The sequence below is a fragment of the Macaca nemestrina genome, chromosome X, assembly GCF_043159975.1.
Source record: "Macaca nemestrina isolate mMacNem1 chromosome X, mMacNem.hap1, whole genome shotgun sequence".
Taxonomy (NCBI): domain Eukaryota; kingdom Metazoa; phylum Chordata; class Mammalia; order Primates; family Cercopithecidae; genus Macaca; species Macaca nemestrina.
The window spans coordinates 52,663,258-52,687,369 of record NC_092145.1 but is presented as its reverse complement, the minus strand read 5'-3'; the positions used below and the strand labels follow the sequence as shown (position 1 = coordinate 52,687,369).

The window sequence follows — 24,112 nt, the reverse complement described above, 5'->3', positions numbered from 1 at the left end:
ATTGAACAAGTATTATCCATTTTATATTTTTCCCTTGTTCTCATATTAATACCACTTACTAGCCTAATCAAGAATAAACTTCAATGAAGAGTTCTTGTAGTTTATTAAATTTGGTCTTGTAAACCAAAAATGGAGAGCACTTCTCCCCAGCACAGTCAAAGGAAAAGCTTTTCCCTCCACTATCAGCACCCAAAGCTGAAATTCTATTCCCTGATTCTTATGCTGAATGCAGAGAAATTGTTCCTGAGTTCTATGTCAGTGTGGGAAAAAAACATAAAATCTACTCACCCTGTGTACATCATGTATTATGTAATTTACCCCATTAATTATGTAGTAGTACTATATATACTTCATCATACATTATACATTTATATCTTATGGTGCTTTAAAATCCATTCCCCATGCATACAAGCATGTATATCAAACTAATCACAGTGCATAATACATTAAATTAAAAGTCCACACATAAATGAATTTAACCATGAGTATTGTTCCCTACAGTAAGTTCTTCATTTTACATAGGACATAATATTATTGATAATACATAGCACAGGAAGTCAAATGCTTTTTTGACACCATGCTTATCACCTCCAATAGGATTTCTTACCTACCAAGCTTTGATAAATTAGCAGTCTGCTCAGGAAGTGTCCATCTTCTCACTCTGGACTCAGAAAACTTAGGGGTTTCTAGACTGAAACTATACCAGACATCTGGTTCTTACTTCAGGGCCATGAGCTTATAACCATCTACTCATTCCTCTTAAATAAGACATCTCAATGGACTAATGACTAATCAGCCCATGATCACTCATAACTGTGGTGTCATACATCTGGTATTTTTTAATTTGGGGGGATGATGTGATCCAACATGGCTGTCAAGGCCTTGACAAAACTTGACTGTAGCTGAACTTAAATTGAATGTTATTTTCCCGAGTAAAAACCATAAGGTGTTAATTAATCTATGCTCAATGGACATAATAAAAACAAGATACAGTCACAGATGCATAATTCCCATCATACATGATTAACTCTGCAAACTCCCTCTGATCCCCTACTTTAAGCTGTTACGGTATTTATGTAAATATATGTCTTTTATTCTTGCCAAACCCCCCAAACAAAAAATCTTATATCTGCTGATTATTACCTAAGGCTCTAATGTGTACCCACATATTATTAAATTCAATTATAAACTTATCCCAAACATTATTTCAGCCTAACTCCTAATTAAAGCATTTTCTAAAACAAACCAAAAAAATCCATCAAAAATTTGATGTTCTAGGCTAAAACTTTTTGTTTCTTAAGATTATCAAAAAACTCTCAATACTAGAATAATTCTTAAATTTAGCAATTTCCCCTCAAGAGTATTCTCTAGATATAAGTTGATGTAGTTTAATTCAGTAAAGCAAGCCACTGAAAATGCCTGGATGAATTCATGTAACTTCGTAAACACACAGGTTTGGTCCTGGCCTTTTTAGTGAGATTACATATGCAAGTGTCTGAATACTAGTGAGAATGCCCTCTAGATCAGCAGAAGATCAAAAGGAGCAGATACCAAGCACACTAATTAGTATCTCATAATGCCTTGCTCAACCACACCCCCATGAGAAACAGCAGTGATAGAAATTAAGCAATAAACGGAAGTTTGAGCAAGCTGTAGTAATTTCCCGTAGGGTTGGTAAATTTCGTGCCAGCTACTGAGGTCATATGATTAACCCAAATCAATAAAACTCAGCACATTTTTGATTATGTCTAACGCTAAACTGTAAGCCATAAAAGGCAATAGCTAAAATGAAAATAAACTATGAAAGTGACTTTATTATCTTCTGAATTCACAATAGCTAAGACCCAAACTGGGATTAGATACCCCATTATGCTTTGCCATAAACTTAAATAACTGAATACATAAAGTTATTTGCCAGAGTGCTACTACCAGCAACAACCTAAATCTCAGAGGATTTGGCGGTGCTTTATATTGCTCTAGAGGAGGCTGTTCTGTAATTGATAAACTCTGACAAACCTCACCATCTCTTGTCGATTCAGCCTGTATACTGCTATCTTCAGCTAACCCTAAAAAGTCTTAAAGTAATCACAAATATTTACATAAAAATGTTAGGTCAAGGTATAGTCTATGAGATGGGAAGAAATGGGCTACAGTTTCTAATTAAAGAACACTCCACCTATAATAACCCCTATGAAACTAAAGGTAAAAGGAGGATTTAGTAGTAAATTAGGAACAGAGAGCTCAGTTGAATGAACATGAACACACCACCTATCAGCCTCCTGAAATACTTAACAAACCCAAATTTATAATTAACACAAATTTATGTATAAAAGAAGGTAAGTCACGACAAAATAATCATACTGGAAAGTGTGCTTAGGTAAACCAAAATGTATCTGAATTCAAAACACCTGGCTTACACCCAGAAGATTTCGTATTAATCTGACCACTTTGAACCAAAACTAACAAAACTCAACAATTACATATATTTAAATGAAAGCCTTCATTCATAAAAAGTATAGAAGATAGAAATTCAATTAGGTGCTATAGAAATAATACTGTAAGGGAACAATGCCAAGAATAATTTTTAAAGTATAAAAAAAGCAAAGCCACGAGATAGTGATGCTTTGTAGTTTTCATTTACATTTCCCTAATGATTAATGACGTTTGAGTATATTTTCATGTACTTATTTGACAGTTGTTTATCTTCTATAGATAAGTGTGTATTCAACTCTTTTGCCTATTCATTTATTGGAATGTTTAATTGAATTTTGTGATATTTTCTATATTTTAGATATAAGTACTTATCAGATATGATTTTCAAACATTTTCTCCCAATCAGGGACTTGTCTATTCATTCTCTTAACAGTGTCTTTATAAGACCCAGAGTTTTTAACTTTGACGCATTCCAAATTACTGATTTATTCATCTAAGAAATCTTTACCTAACTCAAGGTCACAATTTTGCTCTCCCATGTTTTCTTCTACAAGTTTTACAGCTTTAGGTTTTATATTTACATCTATGATCCATTATGAATTGCCTTTTGAATTGTCTTTTGTACATGGTACAATATACAGATCACAGTATGTAACTGTGTATATGAATATCTACTTGTTTCAGCATGATACATTGAAAATACCATCCTTTATACATTGAATGGCTTCTGCACCTTTGTCAAAAGTCAGTTGTCCAATATATGTAGGTCAATTTTTAGGTGGTTTATTTTGTTCTTTTGATCTGCTCTTCTGCCTTGATGCCAGTAGTACACTGTCTTAATTACTATGGGTTTGTAAGAAGTCTTAAAATCAGGTAGTGTTTGTCATCCGTTTTGTTCTTTCTCAAAGTTGTTTGCATAGTCTAGATCCTTTGTATTTTTACATGAATTTTAGAAACAGCATTTTACTTTCTGTTAAAACTATATCAGTTAGGATTTTTATTGGGATTGTTCTGAATATATAGATCAGTTTAAACAGAACAGGCATCTTAACAATACTGAGTTTTCCAACTCATGAAGACAGTATGTCTCTCTATTTATTTAGGTCTTCTTTAATTTCTCTTTGCAATGTTATGTAACGTTCACTATACAGACCTGTCATATATTTGGATAGATTATTCCTAGTTATTTCATATTTCTTGGTGTTCTTATAAATGCCAGTATTTTGAATTACATTTTTCTTTTCACTGAGCTGTCAGCTGCCAAATGTTTAACAGTAGCTGTTAACTAATCTTCTAGGTTGAGATCTCAGACTATAAAATGGAAAAGGTACCTGATACTTAGTAGGCATTTGCCTGTGTTTCCATGTCAGCTTTCAGAAGTTATTGAAAATATATTGTAACTAGAGGAAAAAAGTCCCAGAGACAAATCAACAGGTCATCTCCAGAAAAATCCATCGTAAAATAGTTTAGTAGATTTCAACTTTATATGTGGTCAGAATTGAATCTGTTGAATTGTGGGGTTTGTTACCTACTCCCCACCACCAGCAATCCATCTCAGTGAATTCCTGGGATCTTGGGTGTTGAGAAAGAAAGAGAGAGAGAGAGTGAACATATATGTATGTGGATATGTATGTGTGTATGAATGTGTATATTGCTGAAGCTGCCAGAAGTATTTATTGTGAGGAATACTTCAGGTTAATTACTGTGGTCATATCAGACCAGTTCAGTTCCTAGGACATACTAGAAAACAAATCAAAGTGATGGTTATTTTCTTTTCCGAGCTGTCTTGGCCCACATTGTTACCATGGTGACTCAGTGACTACCATGAGATTGGTGCAGAATGAGCATTCGTTTATGTTTTTTGCCTGAAACACGTATTATTATGATAGTTGTTAAGTGGCTGTTTTCCAATTCTGATATTCCTTCTGGAATTATCAGTTTGCATTTGAGAAAAAGATAGAGCTTTTTCTTCTCCCTTATTTATCAATGTATTTATTAACATTTATTTATGTCAGTGTGACTCAGATTCCCATGTTCCTCAAAGGGTTACCCTCTGTAATTATTAATATATATTTTTTGTATTAGGCCATTCTTGCCTTGTAATACAAAAATACCTGAGATGGTAATTTATGAAGACAAAGGTTTAATTGGCTCATGGTTCTGCAGGCTGGACAGGAAGCATGGCCCCAGGATCTGCTTAGCTTCTTGGGAAGCCTCAGAGAGCTTTTAATCATGGCAGAAGGCAAAGCAGTAGCAGGCATGTCACATGGCAAGAGTGGAAGCAAGAGAGACAGACAAGGGGAAGGTTTCAGACTTTTAAACAACCAGATGAATCAAAACCAGGGAGGTGAGGTGAGAGGTGTCTACATTTTGAGTAATTTCTTTTGTTGTTTCTGTTACTCATCCACGATTGAAAAGCAATGCTGTGGATGGCAACAAGGTCTATGAAAAGTTTAAATCCTTTGATGTCTAATTTCATTGTTAGTTGCTCCTGCTACTCAGCTTTAAATTTCTGTGTCTTGTCTTGTGTGTCCAGTAGGTAACAATTTTTTCAATTCAGTAATTCTTATTCAGTGATTAATGTATGAGACACTGAAGAAACATCACAGAGAATAAGAGAAGAAGAATCCCTGGAGCTATCATTCTAGTTTGGGGAAACTGGCAATAAGCAATCAATGAGTGAGGCAATTTCATATGGGGATTTGTGTTTTGAAGAAAATTAACAGGTAGAGTAGAAAATGACTGAGACAGGGATTATCATAGATGAGGTTGTCAGTGAAGCTCTTTCTCAGAAAGTGACACTTGAGCTGAGTCCTGAACAACAGAAAGAAGCTAGGCATGGAGAGGCCATTTTGTCAATGTCCCTGTGCTGTGTATGGGCACCATTGATCTAGGAGCAGAGGACAAGTTGGAGTGGCTGAAGCCTGGCCCATAAATGCAGACAAGTAGGAGATAAGGTTGAAAGGGCAGACAAGAGCCACACGGTTTGGATCTTTTAAGGAGTTTGGGTTTTATTCTGAGTGTGGAAGGCTAGAGTACGGGAGTGACGTGATGTGATCCTTGTTTTCAGAAAGTGACTCTGGCCACTGTTTGGAGAATGGACTGGAGAGGGACAAAATAAAGAGTGGGGATAACCATTAGAAGAATATTGCAGAAATTCAGGGAAGAGGCACAGGTGAATGATGCCAGGACTGCAGCTGTCTGCAGAGGAAGGGTTAGACCTGGACAGGTCGTGTTTGGAGGTAGGGCATGGGGGACCTGCAATGGCTGTGTGTGTGGGGTGTGTGGGGATAAGGCATAGTCAAGGAGGACCGCTCGGCTGTTTGTTTGGCCATGCAGAGAAATGGTGGGCTGTTTTCTGAGATCAGTTCCTCCAAGTGCTTCTGAGGCATTCTTAAGGTAATTAGTCAACCAACAGTGGTTGTAGTGAAAAAAAAGTGATTTTAAAATGCATCAGTTGATGACTAATATTCATACCTGAGGGTAGACGGAAAGAGGAGAGTTAAGGATTGAAAACTACCTACTGGGTCCTATGCATATAACCTGAGTGGCAAAATAATCTGCACACCAAACCCTTGTGACACCCGATTTGCCTGTATAACAAACTTTCACATGTACTCCTGAAACTAAAATCAAAGTTAAAAAATGAACAAAAATTTAAAAAATAAGTAAAATCAAAAGCTATATAAGGCAAAAATAGGTAAATTTGACAGCAAAATTAAAAACTATTATTTAACAAAAGATACCACAAACAAAAGTAGAGGACTCCAACAGATTGGAGGAAAATATGTCATTTTATAATAAAGAATGAGTATCTGGATCATAAATAAATAAGAAAAAGGAAAAACAAGACTCATTTGTAAGACTATTAAGCTTTATTTAATTTATTGAATTGGCTTGATTTAATCTTTCCACAATGTAAACATATATCAAAACATTACAGTGTACCCCATAGTATATACAATTATTTGTCAGTTAAAATTAAAATTTAAAAAATACCCGAGTTGATAAATAGGATTCAGTTGCACGACTATTAAACTTTCTTTCCCCAGTATCTCTGCCTTAGAATTTTCAAGTTAATGTGATCCCTGGCCATTTATATTTTTAAAAACCAGAACACAGGGACTTTTTTTTAAATTTTAATTTTAATTTTAAGTTCCATGGTACATGTAAAATATGTTTTGTCCTGTATTGTAAGTACTATATAATCCTGGTTTTACTGACAAGACTTTGAGTGATTTTATGGTGAAATAACAGTATTCAAAGTCACAAGGTTTTTACATGGCAGAACTAGGGTTTGTCTCTAGTCTGTATACAGAGCCCAGACTCCTAACCAGTACACTTAGGAAGAAGAGACAGATATTTGTTGAACTATGTCAACCCATGGTGGTTGGTGTAACTTTGAGACCATAGCTCTTTTATCTGTGTTTCTGTAGTCATTCTACATTGTACCAGATGGTATTTATTTAAGAAAAAGTAATAATTTTAAAAATAAAAACATTAATAAACATCATAATTACTTTGTACTAGACAACTTGGCTGTTGATATAGATAATTCCTTGGACCCCCAAGATGAATGAGTTCTTTTCCCTTTTAGGAACTCAGAGTGGTTTTCCAGATGGGAATCACATTGCTCTCTGTCCCTGAGATCTTGCTGGAGACAGGGCTACTCAGTCCCTCTTTGCTGGGTGAGTATAGATGTGGTGTGGTGACTTACTCAAGGGCACCTAGAGTTAGTGGGATAAGTATGTCTCCTGTCTCATATCCAGCTGCATGTCCATTATACACAGCTGTATTAGTTTGTTTTCATGCTCCTGATAAAGACATACCCAAAACTGGAACCAAAAAAAGGTTTAATTGGACTTACAGTTCCACATGGCTGGAGAGGCCTCAGAATCGTGGTGGGAGGTGAAAGGTTCTTCTTACATGGAGGCAGCAAGAGAAAATGAGGAAGAAGCAAAAGCGGAAACTCCTGATAATCCCATCAGATCTCGTGAGTCTCTTTAACTATCACGAGAACAGCACGAGAAAGACTGGCCTCCATGGTTCAGTTACGTCTCCCTGGGTCCCTCCCACAACATGTGGGAATTCCGGGGGATACAATTCAAGTTGAGATTTCGATGGGGACACAGCCAAACCATATCATACCGCCCCCAGCCCCTCCAAATCTCATGTCCTCACATTTCAAAACCAGTCATGCCTTCCCAAGAGTCTCCCAGAGTCTTAACTCATTTCAGTATTAACCCAAAAGTCCACAGTCCAAAGTCTCATCTGAGACAAGGCAAGTCCCTTCCACCTATGAGCCTGTAAAATCAAAAGCAAGCTAGTTACTTCCTAGGTAGAATGGGGATAGAGGTATTGGATAAACGCAGCCATTCCAAATGGGAGAAATTGGCCAAAACAAAGGGGTTACAGAGCCCATGCAAGTCCAAAATCCAGCAGGGCAGTCAAATGTTAAGGCTCCAAAGTGATATCCTTTGACTCCAGGTCTCGCATCCAGGTCACACTGATGCAACAGGTGGGTTCCCATGATCTTGGACAGCTCCACCCCTGTGGCTTTGCAGGGTACAGCCTCCCTCCTGGCTGCTTTCATGGGCTGGTGTTGAGTGTCAGTGACTTTTCTAGGCATATGATGCAAACTGTCAGTGGATCTACCATTCTGGGGTGTGGAAGACAGTGACTGTCTTCTCACAGCTCCACTAGGCAGTGCCCCAGTAGGGACTCTGTGTGGGGGCTCCAATCACAAATTTTTCTTCTTCACTGCCCTAGCAGAGGTTCTCCATGAGCGCCCCGCCCCTGTAGCAAACTTTTGCCTGGGCATCCAGGAGTTTCCATACATCTTCTGAAATCTAGATGGAGGTTCCCAAACTGCAATTCTTGACTTTTGTGCACCTGCAAGCTCAACACCACGTGGAAGCTGCCAAGGCTTGGGGCTTCCCCCGTCTGAAGCCACAGCCCGGGCTGTATGTTGGCTCCTTTCAGCCACAGCTGGGACACAGGGCACCAAGTCCCTAGGCTACACACAGCATAGGGACCCTAGGCCCAGCCCAGGAAACCACTTTTTTCTCCTGGGCCTCCAGGCCTATGATGGGAGGGGCTGCTGTGAAGGTCTCTGACATGGCCTAAAGGCATTTTCCCCATGGTCTTGGGGATTAACATTAGGCTCCTTGCTACATATGCAAATATCTGCAGCCAGCTTGAATTTCTCCCCAGAAAATGGGTTTTTCTTCTCTATCACATAGTCAGGCTGCAAATTTTCCAAACTTTCATGCTGTGCTTCCCTTATAAAACTGAATGCCTTTAATAGAACCCAAGTCACCTCTTGAATGCTTTGCTGCTTAGAAATTTCTTCTGCCAGATACCCTAAATCATCTTTCTCAAGTTCCAACTTCCACAAATCTCTAGGGCAGGGGCAAAATGCTGCCAGTCTCTTTGCTAAAACATAACAAGAGTCACCTTTACTCCAGTTCCCAACAAGTTCCTCATCTCTATCTGAGACCACCTCAGCCTGGATCTTATTGTCCATATTGCTATCAGCATTTTGGGCAAAGTCATTCAACAAGTCTCTAGGAGCTTCCAGACTTTCCCACATTTTCCTGTCTTCTTCTGAGCCTTCCAAACTGTTCTACCCTCTGCCTGTTACCCACTTCCAAAGTTGCTTCCACATTTTCGGGTATCTTTTCAGCAACACCCCACTCTACTGGTAACAATTTACTGTATTAGTTCATTTTTACACTGCCGATAAAGACATACTCAAAACTGGGAACAAAAAAGGGTTTAATTGGACTTACAGTTCCACATGGCTAGGGAGGCCTCAGAATTACGGCGGGAGGCGAAAGGCCCTTCTTACCTGGCGGCAGCAAGAGAAAATGAGGAAGAAGCAAAAGCGGAAACCCTTGATAAACCCATCAGATCTTGTGAGACTCATTAACTAGCACAAGAATAGCATGGGAAAGACTGGCCCCCATGATTCAGTTACCTCCCCCTGGGTCCCTCCCACAACATGTGGGAATTCCGGGAGATACAATTCAAGTTGAGATTTAGATGGGGACACAGCCAAACCATATCAACAGCATTAGCCGTGTTCATATCTGTAGTGCTTCACTTTTCAGGGGCTCAGTGGATATGTGCTTCTTTGAGGTTAACCTGCAGATAATATATGGGAACACTAAGTATCTTCAAATAAGAAAAAATAGGGTGTTGAATTTTTTATGTAGCCTAAGCTGTAATGGGAAATTAGAAGAAAAATTCCTAGAATCATACATCATGTTCTCTTTTGTAACTTTCTTCCTTCAGTCAACATACTGTATGTGAGATTTACATTTATTGTTGTCTATAGTAGTAGATCATTCATCATCATTGGTGGATATTGTTACATCTAGTGGATATTTCACAGTAAGCATATCTGCTATGTGGATTTTTTCTAGTTTTTGACATTATGAATAACAGTGTTATGAATGTCTTGTACATATCTTTGGATAAACATTTATTTTTCTTTCTTTTGGGTGTGTACCTTCCCCAGACCTAAGAATGAAATTTCTGAGTTGTAGGATGTGTGTATGATCAGCTCAGTCAATACTGCCAGCACTTTTTCAAAGTAGTTGTTGAATTTGTATTTTCACCGGTGCTGTGAAAATTACACAGCTTCCATATCCTCACCAACACTTGGTGTTTTCCATCTTTTTAATTTTCTTTTTCTGGTGTAAGTGTGGTGGTATCTCATTATGGGTTTTAATTATACTTTAATTTCTCATTAACTCTCTGGAGTTTTAAATCTCTTTTCTCTCTTTGTTTTTGCTTTTCAATTTACATGTTCAGTATCCCTAATCTGCAAATCCAAAAGGCTTCAGTATCTGAAATTTTTTGATCATTGACATGATGCTCAAAGGAAATGCTCATTGGAGCATTTCAGATTTTGGATTTTCAGATTAATGATATTCAACCTGTATTTGCTTATTACACTAGATCTTTGGTTTGTGCAGTATACATTCTCAATTTTGCTGATTGTATCCCCATTGTGCTGTTACTTACGTTGCTCTGGCCCCTCCTATTTCCTGTAAATTAGTAGAGTTAGAGGCTTCATCCAGTTCAGGACTTTTTTGGCAAGAGTACCTCGGACGTGTTACATATCCTATATCCTTACGCCAAGTCTTAGTTCAGGCTGCTTTACCAAATTACCACAGACTAGGTGGCTTAAATAACAAGCATTTACTTCTCGTGAGTCTGGAAGCTACAAGTCTAATCAGGATGCCAGTATGGTTGGGTTCCTGGTGAGAATCCTCTTCCTGGTTATGTCCTCACATGGCCTTTCCTTGGTGTGTGCATGCAGAGAGCAAGCAAGCTCTCTGTGTCTCTTCTTATAAGGACACTAATCTCATAATGAGGGCTCCACTTTGATGACCTAATTATTTCCCAAAAGTCCTATTTTTAAATACTGTCACATTGGAGATTACGGTTTCCACATATGAGTTTTGGGAGGACACAAGCGTTCAATTCATAGGCATACAAAGAACCTCATTGTGTCTGATTGTCACTCCTACCTTGACATTAAGATTGAGCACTGGGCTCAGGTGTTGTTAGACTGATCCATCCATTGTGAAATGTCCCATCTGCTTTTTACCTCATGATTTTTTACAATCTCTGATCTTTACCAAGATCTGCATTTCTTTAAAAATTCTACAGTGATGGTGTTTAGATAGTACAATTTCTTCTGCATTTATTAGCTGGACATTTTCTATAAGAGAAACTCCCCCGCTTCAACCCCCGCCAACTATTAGGCTTAACTGAGGTATGGCACACACAGGAAAGGAAGGACAAATATTTAATCATTTTGCAGTATTTCCAGTTTTAAGAATAAGTATTGTTTCTGTAGGATCCTCCACAGATGAGCAGTGAGTTGGTTTTGTTTGAGTTTTTTCTTTTAGAGTGTCATCACGACTCAGAGATGTTTCTGTATGTAATGTGTTTTAACTCACTGTAGGCACTAATGTTTTTGATGCTTAAATTGTTCTTATTTGGTCTGTGGAAGGCCTATCAGGTTGGCTTCTGAGTCTTTTTGACATGTTCGCTGGTATGATCATTCAGTCCAGACTCATCTGGTACAGCTTGACCACAGACTTGGATTCGGCCATTTTTCCTTGTAGGTAATATTTTTAGAGGACTCAATCTGGGTACTAGAGTTGCTCATTGCTACTGGGTTGGCCATTGCTTCTTAACTTTTTCAGTGCATCAGACCAGTAAATAGGTATTATATTTTTTGGCCGGGCGCGGTGGCTCAAGCCTGTAATCCCAGCACTTTGGGAGGCCGAGACGGGCGGATCACGAGGTCAGGAGATCGAGACCATCCTGGCTAACACAATGAAACCCCGTCTCCACTAAAAATACAAAAAAATTAGCCGGGCGTGGTGGCGGCGCCTGTAGTCCCAGCTACTCGGGAGGCTGAGGCAGGAGAATGGCGGGAACCCGGGAGGCGGAGCTTGCAGTGAGCCGAGATCGCGCCACTGCACTCCAGCCTGGGCGACGGAGCGAGACTCCGCCTCAAAAAAAAAAAAAAAAAAAAAAAATAGGTATTATATTTTTAAGAGAATATACATGATCAGCTTCCATCCTGGGCTGCTACTCTGTTCCCTTATAAGTAATTATTTTTATCAGTTTTTGTTTTAACCTACTAGTTTAAAGAATATAATAGAATGTTATATGGCTGTTAGTTTTCTCCTCTCCTCAGAGGTAAAAGGTGGCATATCCAACCTCAGTCAAGTTTCTAGAAGCTCAGAGGTGTGGAGCATTTGAGATATCCCTTCTAAGGTGAAGGATAAATACTTGCACCTGGCCTTTCCTACAACCAAAAAAGAGGTACACCATCTGGTGGGCTTCTTTGGATTTTAGAGGCAACATACTCTTCATATGGGTGTGTAACTCTGACCTATTTACTGAGTAACACAAAAAGCTGCTAGTGTTGAGTAGGGCCTAGAACAAGAGAGGGCTCTGCAACAGGTCCAGGCTGCTATGCAAGCTGCTATGCCACTTGGGCCATATGATCAAGCAGATCCAATGGTGCTTGAGTTGTCAGTGACAGATAGGGATGCCCTTGGGAACCTTTGGCAGGCATTCATAGGTGAATGGCAACACAGGCCCTGCCATCTTTCCTAGATAACTACAGTTCTTTTGAGAAACAACTCTTGGCCTGCTAATGGGCCTTAGTAGAGACTGGAAACAACCAAGTTTTCACGTGACCTGAGCTGCCCACCATGACCTGTGTGTTATCCAACCCACATAGCCATAAAGTTGAGTATGTACAGCAGCACTCACTCCATCAACAAAGGTAAGTAGTATACATGAAATCGAGCTCAAGCAGGCACAGAAGGCATAAGTAAGTTACGTGAGGAAGCAGCTCAAATGCCCATGGCCCTCATTTTTGCTACACTCCTTTCTTTCTCCCAGCCTGCACCTATAATCTAAGTTCCCTATGATCAGTTGACAGAGAAAGAGAAGTTTGGTTTACAGATGATTCTGCATAATATGCAGGCACTACTCAGAAGTGGACAACTAACACTACATCCCCTTTCTGGGATGTCCCTGAAGGACAATGGTGAATGGAAATTCTCCCAGTGGGCAGAACTTTGAGCAGTGTACAGTGTACCTGGTTGATCACTTCGCTTGAACAAATGGCTGGACCTGCCATTTCTATATATACTGATTCATGGACTGTGGACAATAGTTTGGCTGCATGATCAGTAACTTGGAAAGGACATGATTGGAAAATTGGTGACAAAGAAATTTAGGGAAGAAGTACTTGGATAGACCAACACACATTGGGAATCAAGCTTTCAATACATAAACTTTACTGGACACATTCTTACTGCAGCATTCTGCCCCCGGCTCAGAAAATTCATGTCCTTCTCACATGCAAAATATTCTGACTCCATCCCAGTAGCCCCAATGTCTTTACCAAATCAAATATGGATGAGACTCAAGGCATGATATATTCTGAGGCAAATTCCCTCAAACTGTGAGGCTATAAAATCAAAACAAGTTATCTACTTCCAAAATGCAACAGTGAGACAGGCATAGGATAGATATTCTAATTCCAAAAGGGAAAAATAGGCAAGAAAAGAGGAGTAATGGGTCCCAAGTAAGTGCAAAACTGAACAGGGCAAACAACGTTAAATCTCAAAGCTGGAGAATAATCTTTCTTGACTCCATGTCCCACCTTCTGAGCACACTGGGGTATGGATTAAGCTCCAAGGCCTCAGAAAGCCCCACCCCTATGGCTTTGCTGGGTTGCGCCCTTGCAGCAGCTCTCATGGGTTGGAGTCTCCTGCCTGCAGCTCTTCCAGGCTGGGGCTGCACGCTGATGGATTTAGAGATTCATGGTCTCAGTGGCAACCCTATGCCTGTGGCTCAACTAGGCATTACCCTAGTGAGAACTCTATAGTGCCTCTGCCCCTGCAGCAGGTTTCTGCCTGGGTCACAGGGATGTCTGATACATACTTTAAAATCTAGGTGAAAGAAGCGGTGCCCCCATAGCTCTTGCATTCTGCTCACTTGCAGAATTAGCACCGTGTGGGAACCAGCAATGCTTACAATTTGCACCCTTCACAGGAGCAGCCCGAGCATACCTAGGTCCACTTGAGATACAGCTGGGACTGCCAGGCAGCACTGTACTAGAATTCAGGGATCAGAGTCCCAAGATGGTTCTGAGCAGTGAGCCCATGAGGGACACCCCAGGCCTGTCCCTTGAAATCATTCTGCCCTCCTAGATCTCTGGACTTGTAGGAAAGGGGCAACTTTGAATATATCTGAAATGTCTTCAGAGTCTTTCTCCAATGCGTTGTCCTGATGAACAGCACCTGGCTTCCTTCTAGCCATGCTAATCCCATTATCAGAGAGTTGCTTGGCTGTACTCTTGCATGCTTTTTTATTCTTTATATGACATGAATGTGAATTTTCCAAATGTTTATGTTCTGATTCCCCCCCTTTTTTTTTTTTTGAGGTGAAGTTTCGTTCTTGTTGCCCAGGCTGGAGCACAATGGCGCAATCTCGCCTCACTGCAACCTCCGCCTCCTGTGTTCAAGCAATTCTCCTGCCTCAGCCTCCCAGGTAGCTGGGATTACAGGCGCCTGCCACCTGCCACCATACCTGGCTAATTTTTATATATTTAGTAGAGATGGGGTTTCACCGTGTTGACCAGGCTGGTCTTGAACTTCTGACCTCAGGTGATCCCCTGCTTCAGCCTCCCAAAGTGCTGGGATTACAGGCATGAGCCACCATGCCTGGCCCTCTGATTCCTTTTTAATTATAAATTATAAATTCTGTCTTTAAATCATTTCTCTTTTCTTACATCTTACTGTATGCAGTTACAGATGCCACACAGTTCCTCCAATACTTTGCTTAGAAATTTCTTCTGCCAGATACTTTAGTTCATCACTCTTAAATTCTGCCTTCCATAAAGCCCTTGGGCATCAAAACAATACAGTCAAGTTCTTTGCCAATTTATAACAAGAATTGCCTCTATGCCAGTTTCTAATAATATATTCCTAATTTTCATCCAAGACCTGGTGAGAATGGTCTTTACTGTCCATATTTCTACCAATGTTCTAATCATAGTCACTTAGGTAATCTCTAAGAAGATTCAGACTTTTCTTACAGTCATACTCTTCTTCTGAGGCCTCACCAGAATTGCCCTTAATACTCTGTTCATGGCAATGTAGGCTTTTGCTAGCTGGCTCCTCCGAATTCTTCTAGCTGCTATTACCCAGTTCCAAAGCCACTTTCACATTTTCAGTTATTTGTTGTTTCAAAACCCCACTTCTTTGGTACACATTTTCCTAATCCATTTTTGTGCTGCTAGAACAATGTCACAGACTGTGTAATTTGTAATTTATTGGCTCACAGTTCTGGAGGTTGGGAAGTCCAAGATCGAGGGGCTGGCATCTGGTGAGGGCTTTTTATTGTATCATCCCGTGGCAGAAGGGCAAAGAGAAGAGGAGAGACAGCAAGAGGGGGAACAAACTTGTCCTTTTATGAAGAACCTACTCCCACAGTAATGGCATTAATCTGTTTCTGGGTGCAGAATCACCATGACCCTAGACATCTTAAAGGTCCCACCTTCCAACACCTTTATATTGGGAATCAGGTTTCCAACAAATGAACTTTGGAAGACACATTCAAACTATACCACTGTGGATACCAACTAGAAGCAAGTCACTAACTCCAGCTCACACACAATGAGGCAGATTATACAAAGAAGTAAATAACAAGAAACAAGAATCACTGGGTGCATACTTAGATTATACTTACCACAACATCACTAGGCCATTTCTCCTTACTGATTACTGGGAATGCTTCATATGTCATGATAATTAGACTCATATAATTTAATATTATAACCTAATTTAATATTACAATTTTATAATGCAATTTTAATATATATTTGATATATTAATATTATACTTAGATAAATATTTAATAATTTGATATTATATATCATATAATTTCGTATTATAGTTTTAAAGTAATATAGTTCATTATATAAATAAATTAAGCAGTACCCAGTGCATGTGAGCACTGAGAGAAATTAGAGCATTCAAATTCCTGGTGACTTCAGGACACAATGCCTTAATGAAATTCCAGTTTCTATTACTGAGCAGGCATTACAAAGCAATTTGTCTGATTTACATAACTGTTCCTAAATTTCCATAATTTAATCTAAATTATACATTAAATAATAGGCTACTTGAATAAATGTTAAGATGAAAAGAGATGCAAATTAGAGCATTTCTTGCTTATACTAGTTTTGTCAACATTAATTTTCTACCCTCCAGATCATCTGTTCCAGAGGAAACATGTGTCGTTCTGACTGAGCCCCTGCCTGTCTGTCACCTTAAGAACCAGTCAATTCATATGGTCCACATATCAAGGTCTCCTGTGCCCAGAGAGAGAGAGGATTTCATTTCAACCATCACCATCACCACCATCATCATCATCACCAGGAGGGGTTGTTGAGTGAGCATCTGGGGAGAGGAGAGTAAAATGATCAGTTCCAAAGCCCTGGTGGCCAGTCATCTACATAAGAAGTCACTGGGCATAGGCAGTGTTTCTCTCACCTTCTTTCATTCTTGTCCCTGTTTTGGAGGACTTTTAGACATGTTCTTCCTCACACATCCTTTCTGCCAAGAATGTAAAATATTAATACGACACGTAAAGTGGTAACTGTTTTTGTACTGTGGTACTTTGCAGGACCACAAACCATTGTAATGTCTACCATCCTCCTTAGCATCGAGAGCCAATTTTCAGCCCCTTGGGCATGATGTCGCCTCTGTTGACAATGCATGAAATACTGTAATGACAGCAAAGGCTGGACCACATTCCTGCACATTACTTGATGTGTGATGCTGAAATCCTTTCTTACCCTCTGTCAGCTTGCCCTTAGTCATCTGTGAAAGGAGACTCACTATATCTTCCTTACATGACTAGTCTATGGTATAAATAAGAAATCCTGTACAGCATAGATGCCACCTAGTAGGACATCAACAAATGTTCATACTGACCCACTTTTCACCTCCCTCCTAGAGAAGCGATAACTTACCTAAGCCAAACAGCACAATTGCCATAGAGTCTACCTGGAAATATACCAAGCAATAAGAAGTTAAACCTACTCACACTTGCATTATGAATAAAGCTTTGGGAACTATTCCTGTGTTGCAGGAGGACTTTGCTGAGGGATCAGGGAAAAGGGAAAGAAATAATTAAAACATTTCCTTTAATCCCCTGTCATTTTCTGCCCCCTTGTTTGATCTTCTAGATTGATATTGGAAAAGCAGTTTCTATTGAGCCCCCAAATGAAGAGTGAGTGCAGATGAAGAGGAGGCAGGACTCACAAGCCCTTGACCTTCATTCCAGACCCATTAGCACCTACAGGACCCTGCACCGGGATTTCATCTGCACTGTCAGCTTCTTCAAAGAGAGAGAGGTTGTTGAGTGAGTACCCACAAGGGCACAGTACTAAAAACATGTAAAATTACAAGTGTTTAAGTCCTAGAAGGTTATGATCTATAAAGAAGATACCTGGGTGTCCTCTGGGGAGGGTAAGAGTTAGAATGCCATTCCTATTCCTTACTAGATGAATCTGCAAAATTGATTTTACATCAGCAAATTTAATATAGTCAACTTCAGAATGGGAATAATGATGATTTCTCCACAGAGTTATGAGGGAATCATGCAAAATATACAACTACATGCTTTTAGCTATAAATATATAAATGACATCATGGAGTAAGTGCTCTTTTGAAAATTTTTATTCTCTGAAAATAGTATTACTTAGCTATATCTAATAAGGTGATTTGAGATTCCTTTAAATATGACTAGCCATGCTATCTTGGCCATCTTACATATATGCTGTCCAGACCTAAGAGTACAGTGGGTGACAGGTGCCTTGCTTTCTTCTCTCAGAGAGGTTGCCAAATGTCTCTGCAAAGAGGTTGTACCAATTTTTCCTCCCTAGGCCATGTATGGAGTTTTCATGGCCCCACATTTTCCATTTAATGAGGATACAGCATAAACACCAACTCACTGACTGAGTTTTCTTTTCAAACACCATAATTATTCCAGAACATATTTGAGACATAAAGTGGGATCATTATCTTTGCATTTGGTAATTTAAATGTGAAATATGCCATTTATAGGAAAATAAAATATGGAAAATGAAAAATAACATTCCAACAAAAGTATATCACATTAGCAAATATTAATAATGTAGTGAAACCCATTATTTGTACAGATCTTGAAAAATGAGTGTTCATATCTTGTATTTCATTGTGACAAATTAGTAAAGAGATTTTAAGGTGAATTAGACGAATGTTTAATATTCGTGGCTTTTTGAGGAAGCAGTCCCGCTTGTGGGAATTTATACTCTAGTTAACAGCCTGAGAGGTCCCTGCCATCATCAATCATGTGTCCCTCCTGCTCAGTGCTGAGCTGACAATTTGCCTAATTGGCTTGGTGCCTTAAGGACTCCCTGACCCTGTTCCATCTATCCTTTTATCCAAAGAGAAAAATAGGTGTCATGGCTGGATGCCCAATTTCAATGGACCATATACTGATGAAACCCAAGGGTTGATATGGAGCAGTGCTCAGATCCTTACTCCTGGAGGGACAAGTAGATCTCTGGCCTCATCCCTATTTGAGATAAATCTCTGTTCCTCTCCTTTCTCTATGTCCTCAGAGGACCTCCTTTTCCTACCAGATAACAAGCAGTCCAATATTTCCCTGAAGTTTAAGTTTCCTAAAGAATGGAAGACACTGGATTCAGACATCTTTGGCTCCCAACCCTGCCATAAACCTCTCCTAAGGCAAGGGGAAGGAACACCAAGCCTGGTTCCTTGCTGGAAATGCAAGGAGGGTAAACACAGGGAGGACAGACATTAACTTCCTCAACAGTGTGTGTCCAGATACATTTGCTAAAGATCTACCACCAGCACTTAAGGTGCCCAGGCTGCCAGCTACTATCCCAGGCTCTGTCAGTTTCTGTGGTGATCAAATCCTTTGCCATTCTACTTTGCCCTTGCTCATCTGTAAAAGGGGACTCACAATGCCTTTCTTAGACAAGTTTTCTGTGGGGTAAATGATAAATCCCATACAGAGTAGATGGCACCTAGTAGAACTTCAACGAATGGTCATCCAGGCCCAACTTTTTCCTCCCTCCCAGAGAAGTGATGACTGTTATCTAAACCAAGCAGCATAACTGCCACAGAGACCACCTGGAAGGAGAGCAGGAAGATGGAGCATGTGCTCACACTTACATTATACATGAAGCTTTGGGGCCATTTCTGTGTTGCAGGATAGTTTGCTGAGGTATTGGGGTAAGGTGAGAAGATCGTCAAACGAGTCCCCTGTCATTTTCTGCCCCCTCATTTGATCTGCTACATTGATTTGGAAAAGCAGTTTCTATTGAGTCTCAGATGAAGAGAGAGTGCAGATGAAGAGGAGGAAGGAATCATAAGCCTTTGACCCTCATACCAGACCCATTACCACCTATAGGACCTTGCACTGGGATTTCATCTGCATGATCAGCTCTTTCAAAGAGAGAGAGGTTGTTGAGTGAGTACCCACAAGAGCATAACCCTGGCAACACAAGAAACTACAAGTGTTTAAGTCCTAGACAGTCATCATCTCTGAAAGGAGACAATGTGTTATCCTTTGAGGAGAGTAAGAGTTACATCCCCACTCCTGATCATTACTAGATGCCTCTGCAAAATTGATTTTCTATCAGTGAGTCTTAGTTGGTCATCTGTAAACTAGAAATAATGATGCCTTCCTCAAAGACTTGTGAGAGAATTATGCAAAATATGTAATTGTACATTTTTGGCTATAAATGTTTGTGCTATCGTAGAGTAAGTGCCCCTTTGCACCTTTTTCCCCTCTGAAAATAGTGTTTCTGAGATTTCTCTAATAACGTGACTTTGGGACTGTTTAGATATTATGAATCCTGACCATTTTTGTACCATTGCCCAGGCTGCTTGATTCTATCCCTGGCTCCATGAGTTTGTGTGGTGAGCAAACTCTTTGCCATCCAGCTCTGTGCTTAGGAGGAAGTGCGTTGTAATCATATACATCCATGAAGAGAGCATAATCGTACCTCACTAGTAGGGTTGTCATGAGAATTAAATTCAGTCACTAAAGTCAAGAACATGGAGCTGGACCCTATAAACAATGTGCTCCATCAATATTAGTTGCCTTTTCTCTCTGGATCAGAAAACTAATGTGGCTCCTAACCTGACCCCTCAGGTAGGCCTCCTTCACTTGCATGTACATGAGAATTAGCTTGGAGAACCTTTTCTAAACCTTTAGCAGAAACTCACTTGTTGGAAATAGGACTTCTATATCAAAGTCCATTCAAGTGATTAAGCCATAGTAATATGGGCCTCAGAAAGTAGATATTCCATTTGACACCTGAAGTGTTATGTGAAAGCTCATTTCCCCTTCATTCCGTCTGTGCCAGATATGACCAGCTTTTGCCTTTACTGCCACTCTGATCGCTCATTTCCTTAGTCCTGCCCATTGAAAGAGCTCTCTCAGATAATTGTTAACTCAGAGATTCACAGCTCTTGTTCCTCTGTGGTGTCTCCTGTTTCAAGAGCCCAACATGAAAATATGGCATGCTTCTATGATGTTAACCTGCTGATAAAATGAGAGGATACAAAATAGCTTATTATCTGAAAATAGAATGCTGATTTTTATCCCTGACCCCAAACGTCATGAATGAGATGACCTAATGGCAAGTGACTGATGATGCTCTATTCTTCACAAGATGCCATCAGCTGGAGATGGAAGCCCCAGGAACCAGTGTGGGTTCCTGGGGCTGTCTCTACTTCCTTCACTCCCTGAATTATTTTCTGTGGACTAAGATTTGTACTCTGTTTGTGGCTCTGATGGTGTTGGTGTGTGCTTTCTGGGAAGCACGAATGGGGAGGAATGCTAGGAAGGTGTCAGCTGTTAGAGAAGCCCTGAGAGGAGGGGATCCTGATTTAAGAGAGGATTGAAAACCATGGCCCTAAGTCAGGTTAGTCCGGCACGCACATGATGTCTAATAATAAGGGGGGTGGCACACTTACCCTCCTAAGAGGCACCTGAATTTCCTGTGAGGATATGTCCCTGCCATGTTTGTGTGCCTTGGAAACTGACTTCTGACACTGTAAGGACAGCATTAGTGTTGTCCTCAGAAGGCTAGGCGGTGGGGTGAGGGTGGGGGAAGATTGAATCCTCAGAGCAACTTTAAAGACCCTACTGACAGAGACAGAACAGCCTGCTTCAGCTGAGAGGAGGGCAGGAGAGATAACTAGGTGGGCAACAGGTGTCTCTTAAAGCAGGAACCATACAGTGGTACATGAGGATCATCAACTCTGGCTAAGTGAGATGCTGGCCTGAGATGTTAGAGCACTTTTACATGCTTTCATGAGCTGGAGGTAGAGCACAGGCCTGCTGATTCTCAGCTCTGTGCTCTCATGAATTACTGCAAGCTGCCTTTTCAAAGGAAAGGCAGACTTGGTTCTCACCATCTTGGAGACACAATTTCCTCATCTCAAAAATGGGAATTGACACCACTCCTTTTATAGGGCGGTCCTGAAGACGGACTGCTATCCTGTGTGTGCAGAAAACAAACTGCAAATATAACCCTATTCACGTTAATGAGACAGACCCTGGGGTCATTGGAAAATGGAAGGCTCAGCCAATAGTGCCATTTGCTCAGAGCACAGAGTGCTTGCACACAGGGCTAGAAAATGTAGGCTGGGTCCATGGTAGGAGGTGCCTCTGGCAGGGAGAGAAGGTGGGTTGGTTTTGAGGATGTTTTGAAGATATGATTATCTTTACCCACTTTCTTAATAGTGCCAGCATTACCTGGTAGTGCTCTTCCTTCCAGAGACTGTATTTGTCTCTGAGCCACTGTTGCTATGCAACAGCCTCCTCTGAGCTCAGAGCATGATTCAGCAATACTGGTCTGAGCTGCTACATCCAGAGTCCTGGAGATGAGATGACAGAGAGGAAGTGGGAGAAGGTCTGGGAAGTCTGTACAGAAGTGGAGTCTTGGGATCTTGAATGGCCTGCTGTCTGGGAGGGTCCATCTCTGGAGTGAAGACATGTCAGCCAACACTGATGAGAGACAGAGCGAGTAAAGGAGATAGATCAATGAACAAAATATATGGAGTGGACATAAAATGAAGCTTATGCTTAGCCTTTTAATATACATAGGAATTTTCCAAAAAGAATTGGCAACATATTCTCCAAACTGTTTCACGAGTGACTCTAAAGAATAACATCTGTTTGGTCATCTAAAAAATTAGGAGCTTTAATTTTTAAGAAAGGAAAACCAAAATGATGATAGATCCCCTTTGCCCATAATTGCAGCTCTAGAATTCTCAGATGGTGACTCAGCAAGAGTGGTAGGAGGGAGTAGGGACCTAGGCTTGATGGTTATCAGCCAGAGCTTCTGGAGTTTTCCACACATTATCAGTAATCTTGTGTATTCATCACTATCTGGGATCTCTAAGCCCCAAGATAGGAAGCCCAGTCCCTCTCTGAGATGGAGAGAAAGCTGTACCTGGGAGTGTGTGTTTGGCGTGATAGAGTTTGAGCCCTAAATACACACACATATACAATGTTGTGTTTCAGCCATAGACACACACACACATACAAGTACACCCACACCTACTATGTCTAGGCATTTATTTCAAACTGCTTCTTCTCCCATGAGCAATATGTTTTTTACATGTTCCAAAAGCAGTAGGTGTATATGTACGTGTTTTTGTCAAACCATGTACAATTTAATCTTAATATTATTACCTCAGTGGTTTTCTTGATTATAACATTTCAAAAAGTAAAGATAAGTATGTATAAAATGAAATATATATATGGGGAGAGAGAGAGAGGAAAGAGAAAGTGATAGAAATGATTACTACAGTGAAGCACATTAACATATCCATCTATTCACATAGCTATCATTTTTTTTGTGAATGCACTTGAAACCTACTCTCTTACCAAATTTACAATGTACACTATATTACTATTAACTATAGGCATCATGCTGTACATTAGATCTCTAGGCTTATTTATCCTTCATAGCTTCAATTTTATACTTTGGAACAACATCTCTCCTGTTCCCCCCTTCCCCACTCCTGGTAATGACAGCTCTATGCTTCTATGAGCTTGACTATTTTAGATTCTACATGTAAGTGAAATCGTGCGTAATTCTTCTTTCTATGTCTAGCTTATTTTACTTAGCATAATGTCCCCCAGCTTCATTCACGCTATCACAAATAGTAGGGTCTCCTCTTTAAAGGCCAAAATAATATTCCATTGTGTGTGTGTGTGATATATATACACACACACATATACATATATAATAATCATATAATATATAATATATAAACCACACATGTATATATACATATATGTATATATAATCACACACATATACATACATACATATACATATATATTTATAATACAATATTCCATTGTGTATACAAAGTCCTTGATATAAAATGGGGTGGTGTTTCCATATAACCTATGCACATCCTCCCATATACTTTAAATCATCTCTAGATTAGTTACGATACCTAATACAATGTAAGTGCTATATAAATAGTTGTTATACTAAATTGGTTTTAAAATTTGTATTTTATTATTGTATTGTTTTTATTTTCTTTTCAGAATATTTTCAGTCTGAGGTTGGATGCATTCATGTATGCAGAATCCACAGGTACAAAAGGCCAACTGTACTTATTTAATTCTCACCACAACCTATGAGAAGGATCTATTGTTGCCTGACTTTAGACATAAGGAAACTGAGGTACAGTGAAGACAGAGTTAGCAAATGCCAGGCTTAGATTTGAACACAGGCTGTGTGGCTCCCGAGTAAATTCATCTATCCAGCATGTGCTGCTGCCTCTCAAATGATAAGAAAAATCTTACTTTGTGGGCGGTGGCTCACACCTGTAATCCCAGCTACAGGGATCACCTGGTGATCTCAGTGATAGATAACACCAGGTAAGCAAAGTGTGGAGTTTCCCTGATGGTTGCTTCTGGACTGTTTGGTATGTTAATATACTTACAGGAAGCAGTGGCTTACGCCTGTAATCCCAGCACCTTGGGAGGCTGAGGAGGGCGGATCACTTGAGGTCAG

At 39.9% G+C, this 24,112-nt stretch overlaps 1 protein-coding gene across 22 annotated transcripts in view; it reads left to right on the top strand.

Moving 5' to 3' along the window:
• Positions 1–24,112, top strand: part of LOC105499789 (G protein-coupled receptor associated sorting protein 2) — a 177,618-nt gene that overhangs the window by 86,671 nt on the left and 66,835 nt on the right. For 19 of the 22 annotated variants that reach the window (XM_071089169.1, XM_071089164.1, XM_071089160.1 and 16 more), the window contains exons 7-8: positions 7,031–7,121; positions 17,237–17,412. The gene's annotated coding sequence lies outside the window, so the exon portion shown is untranslated. Of the gene's footprint in view, positions 1–7,030; positions 7,122–16,256; positions 16,438–17,236; positions 17,413–24,112 lie in introns of all 22 variants that reach the window. The other 3 variants (XM_071089148.1, XM_071089154.1, XM_071089166.1) reach the window with 3 other exon arrangements.